Consider the following 6,000-nt stretch of genomic DNA (forward strand, 5'->3'; position numbering starts at 1 on the left):
TAAAGCAATACCAACAGCTTTTTGGAAAGAAAGAGAGGAAAAAAAAAAAAAAGGCGGCAAAAAGCCACACTTGCAGCACTGAAGAGGTTCGCATAGGATAACAGGTGCACCATTTGATCAAGTTGCAATTATTTATAACAGATAATATTTCAGTAACAAATGTAAAATAAATATTGAAAAGCATGAATCTAAAAGCACGCACTATATACTTTTAAAGGAAATACACTCTCTGTTTGGTAGAATACAAATGTGGTGTATGTTTGTTTTCTAATGAATGATGTACAGTGGATACAGTATTTTGGTCTTGGTTCCAGTTTGTCATGCCATTTTTAAAAAAAAAAAAATAAAGTTACCGACAAACTAGTGTTTGTCTAGCTGTTCGCTGAAGTGCTGTCAGCAGGAATTCTCCATAACGCTTCTGATGATCGGGAGCTCGGCCCAGATCCCGCTGTATTCAGCGTCTTTGGGTCAAGCTCTAAAGAATTTGCCCCTGAATATTTCGTCTGAGCGTTTTCCTTCTCTCACTCGGCACAACAAACCAGCAAACTCCAAATAAAATCCAATCCGTTCTTCCCTGTGCCTACGACTTTTGGAAAACATTTTTTTTTTTTCCACGAGGACAGCGCAGGCATGTTAAAGGATGGGCATGATTAGTCTGCTTTATCTGTTTGTGCTCTGTCAAATCTGCCCCCTTTGCAAACACTCTGCTTTAGAATCATTGTTACTTTTATCCGAGGGAAAAAAAAAATCTCCTTATACTGTTGGTATGAAAAAACTGAAACGCATTCAACTTAAAAAAGACTGTCAGAAAAATATCTGTTTCCCCTGGAAAATCCTCCAGGTCACCACGCGAAACGATGCAACGCTGCCGATAGCGACCCGCCGGCTGTGCGGGTCTCCCCGCTCGGCTCCGAGCTGGTGCTTTCCGTGTGAGGTGGCACTCGGGCAGGCGGAGGAGGCAGGAGGGAGCCCCACTTTTGGATTTTGCGTGGCTCACAACTCCGGAGCAGATGGTAGGTCTCTTCCACGGATGCGGAGAGTTAGAAGGCTGTGAGTTTCCAGGGTCGGGCCCCATTTCAGTCCAGGCTGTAGGTGACGCAATGTAAAATACAAACAAATTACTTCCAGCATCTGAAAGAATCTCAGCTACAAAGCTGAAAGAAGCTCGGATACAAACCCGATCCTCCGTTTGCCCACTTAAGGCTAAACGCGCTTGACAGTAATAGGAAAGGGGAATTCAAATGCCAGGCTTGGAATTCCTTTAAAGGTTTGATTTAGATTCAAAAGCTGTAGGATTTAGCATTGTTTTTTGTCTGGGCTGGTGCACTAAATACCCACTTACTGGACTCGCTTTTATCCCAGGACGCAAGTTGTGTTTCTGTCATGAAAGTAAATGGAAAAGGTCTCTGCAGCGGAGAGCGGGATCTTCTCCGTCTGCCGGTGGAGTCGAAAGTCCTCTGGTCCTTTACAGCACCGGCAGCGGGACCCGGAATTTAGCCGGCCAGTTCTTTATTTCAATATTTATCTGTCGCCTTCCCAAAGGAAGACACCCACCACGGAGCTGCTGCCGGGGAGAGACGCGTCATGCACGCTATGAGGTCGCGCGAAGGGTGGAATAATAAACCTGTGATCCGGGAATTATTTCCATGTCACTGGAGTTTCTGGGTTTTATAGAAGTGTCCCATCGAATCGTCCTGCTCGGGCTACCTTTACAAAAAAAAGGTACTCCGGACAGTCAATTCCTGTCAATTAACGGTCTGTATATCTAGAAATTAGTGTATTCTTGAGTTAAGAAGCAACGGTAAGCCGGAGTAAAAACAACCGAAGTCGAGAACAAAACAAACCACCAAAACATCAGAACAAAATATGTTTTGCTTTTAAAAAAAAGACCCAAACCAACAAAAACCCCGAACACCTGCTATGCAGCGGCCGCAGGGAAATACAAAATACGGGGGGGGGGACGCAGGGAGAAGTTCTACCAGATTCCAATTTTGGGGCCCCATCCCTGCGACGTCCCTCGAGCGCTCCAGCGCGGAGTCCGGCGGGTGCGTGTGCGGGGGCAGGGGGCGAGCGCTGGTCCCCCGCCCGGGGTGCGCACCGGCCCGGCGGGACACACCCCAGCGCTGCCGGCCGCGCCGCCGCTCCCCCCGGGCGGCTCCGGGGGGCCCAGCGGGAGCACGGCGGGGATCGGCGCGGGGCCACCGCGCTCGGCGGCGGCTTCCGATCTGTCGGCTGGGCGCTGCGCTGTCACAGCCCTCCCGTCACAAGAGCTGGTTGACTATTGTCATTTTCAAATTTTCTTCTGGTTTTAAGTATTTTTTCGTTTTATTGTTTTACTTATTTTATTTTATTCAATTTTGCTTTATTTTTAGATTATTTTGGTAAATTTTATTGATTTTGTTTTATTTTGTTTTGTTTGGTTCAATTTTGCTTTGTTTTGTTCAATTTTATTTTATTTTATTTTGTTCAATCCTGCTTTATTTTGTTTTGTTCCATTCTGCTTCATTTTGTTTTGCTCAATTTCGTTTCATTTTGTTCCGTCGTCCCGCTCGGGCCGGCGACGAGGCGACGGCCGAAGGTTCTCCCGACACCTCCGTGATCTGGGCAGCCCGGGCCGCAGCCGGGGCCGGGGAAGGAAGCAGCTCGGGGGACGAGCAGACGCGGGTCAGCGAGCTCAGCGCTCGCCCTTCGCCCGGCCGCGGGCCCCGGGCGGGCGGCGGGTCCCGGGCGCCGCTGGCCGCCCCCCGCGCCCTCCGGCGGCACGGGCCCCGATTGGCTGAGCTCGCCGGCGGCCCGCGCCCCTATTGGTCAGTCCGCGATCCCGAGGGGCCGGCGGGGCCGGGGCGGTGCGGGGGGCGGCGCGGGGGCAGCGGCGGGCGGGAGGCCGAGGGGCGTCCTCGGGGGGGGCTCGGCGGGTTCGCCCGCGGCCTGGCGGGCTGCAGCTCGCGGGGTCATCGAGCCACATGCCGGCCACGGCGGTTCCTGCGGGTTCCCCGGAGGCGAGTTTGGGTCTGAAGGGCGGTGGGACACCTGCAGGTCGGAGGTCGGGTGCGGAGCTGCTGGCAGACCCGGCCTTGGCACCCAGCGTGCTCTGGGTTGTGCGTTCTTAGCATCTCTCAGTCTGCCACTGCTGCTGGCTGGCTGCCATAGTGACCACCATCTGCAACTAGGTTAAAAAAAAAATAATAAAAAAGAGCAACAACCGGTTTTAGCTTCTGAATTTGTCGTTATTGGCAGCTGTGGTAAAGTATGGCCTCCGCATTTTATAATAGAGAGGAAATAACTAACCCCATTTACAGGAAAAAAGAGCTTTCTAGATGAGAACAACATACTGTTTTGATCCCTGCAAAGTGGAACGCATAGGCAGAAAGAATGGTGGTGAGGCTGAAGAAAAATTATCTCCTTTAAATATTACTCATGGAGAGGTTCGTTTGCTCAAGGGCCATAGAGCTTAAATGACAAGATTTTCCTATTTTATTTTCTATGGGAGGACTCGGGTCTTCTGAGTAAAGTTGAACACAGAATAATGAAAAGCTGCAGTTTGCGAGTGAAGAATAGAGCATTATTTGCTTGCTGAAAGTCAAGAGCAAAGAAGAATACGTACGCTGGGGTGGCTTTTGGACGTTATTAGAAACCAGTCTAAAAATTCTGGAAACTGGTCTTTCAGTTTCCAAAAATTCATGCTCAGCCTCAGGTATTCTTGTAAAAACAATTGATTTGAGTAACCTCCCATTTTTTAAATTTGAGAAACAGTTTTTTGATGGTTTTTGACTGGCCCTATACCAACCTGTTCATACAAACAGCATCAAGAAGTCTCGGTGCATCTGGCAGGAGGTGCAGAGCATTGCCAAGCAGCAGCTTTTACAGATCTTGGGGGTAATTTTAATTTCCAATGGATCGTGGTTTCGGTATGAAACTCTGCCATGTATCTTACTAGTTAATGCTAGTAAGTATTGTGTCGATAGTCCAAGGATGCACATGGGAGATCAATGGCACTGTGAATGACCAAGCTGTAGGGCAGGGTCTTACAGGCTGGGGGGCTAGGTCTTACTCCTCTAAACTTGCTGAATGGGTTTAAACACAAGACTTGAGTTTACAGCTTTAAACAACCCAACAAATTACCTGATTTTGCAAAGGTGTTGAATACCCGCTCTTCCCAGTGAAGCTAGTGGGACTGATTTAAAATTTGCCAGGTTCTTTGACACACAGGTGAGATAGATGTAGTCTGCTGAAATGCAAATGAGTTTAGATTTTGGACTGCTTGCTAGTACAATACTCAGGGAGGACTTGATCACTTCTGAGCAAGGCAATGGCTCTATATGCTTAAAGGGATATAGTTTCAAAGTTTTTTGCATTAAGCTCATATTTTAAATTCATACATGCACAGATGTGATCTGATCAGAAAGCTCAGCTACAGGTATGAAAACATGCATGTTCTTAAGGGTCCCTCTTCTATGGCCACAACTTTGATGTGGCAAAAAATGATATATTGATTCAGAAAAGCCTATGAATTCGTTTGCGTGCATTCATGCTGAAAATATTTTCAGGGAACTGTTTTCCTATTTTCACTAGAAGTTATGGGCTTGGACATACATTTTGAAATAGTTGCTGTATTTGTAAGCTGTATTTTCAATAAAAAAAAAATAAAATCCCCAGACCTGCACCTGATGAAGTGAGCAGCAAGCCTTGGATTCAGACTTCCTGAGTGACAAGGAGACATGAGGATGGGAGAAAATCTAACTGCACTTGGCTTCAGGTCAGAGAATGGTGAAGGTCAAGGATTGTCTTTGATCTTTTTTGTTTTCCTCAAAACTGTCTGAAAAGAATGATTTTAAACTTGGCTGTGAGCAGTTACTTTCTGAGTTATCACCTGGAGGTAAAGAGCAACATGTCAAGGTCAGGTTCAAGCTCACTGGAGTTCATTGGACCATAGCAGATAAAATCTCGGAGCAACAAAATGCTTTCAGGTATATTCAAAGTCAATCCAATGAGGAATGATTCCCTACAGGATGCGGGATGTTATAAACTTGTATTTTACATGAAACAGGAGAAAGAAGTTTCTTAGCAACTGAAAAAATGTAGCTGAAGAAATGGATCACTAGGTCTGAGGTATATATTCAGAGATGTTTAGAGCTGAAATTCTGAAATATTATGGAAAACTATGAACAAGGTTCACAAGGTTTTTCTGTAGACTTGCAGCTGGGTGTGTTTTTTTGATATTTAATGTTTCATAATTTTTTTATCTGTTCTGCTTTGGAATGAATTATCCTGTTTCAAGGGTAATGGAAGGGCTTGTATTTATATTCTTTTTGAGAAATTGTAGACTGCTTGCTCCTGAGGAGAGTGATTTAGTACCAGGTAATTTGAAATCCTGATCTGAAATGGCAAAAATGTGATTTAGAAAGACAACATCAATAAACTAAGGTTCAGAGCACTAAGGAATAATTCATAGCTTTTTTGCTGTTTGTATCACTTTAGCCTCGTTCTAATGAATAAACAGTTGCAGGGGGAAAACATTAGGAAGAATGGGCAGAGGTGAAGCCTTTATACTCCTTTGTAGTTTGTAAAACCTGCTGGTGAGCCAGAGCAGCTGGAGGCTGTCTTTAACTTTAGAGCATATGACTGGCTCTTATACCATGAGCAATTTTTTTTTTTTTTAGTTCTCTATTTAGAAAATTGGAGTACTAAAAATACATTTCTGCTCTGAGTCCTATTTATCTGAGTAGAACTTCCACTTTTCCATTTTCCAGTACTCTAAACTATGCAGTAGCTCACCAAAAGAAATGATCAAAAAAGCAGACACTGTATTGTTTTTAGTATATTTTTAAAAAAAATCGAAGAGGCTAGATACCCTGGAGTTTTCAGAGGTACTTCACCAAAGATCCTGCAAGCCACAGCACAGGGCAAAAGCATCCTGTTGAGAATGCACATTTGCAGCTAAGCAGCAACTTAAAATTGCATCCAAATAGCTATGTGACTGATGGTTGGCCTACAGTTTGT

The sequence above is a fragment of the Buteo buteo genome, chromosome 15 (assembly GCF_964188355.1).
Source record: "Buteo buteo chromosome 15, bButBut1.hap1.1, whole genome shotgun sequence".
Lineage (NCBI taxonomy): Eukaryota > Metazoa > Chordata > Aves > Accipitriformes > Accipitridae > Buteo > Buteo buteo.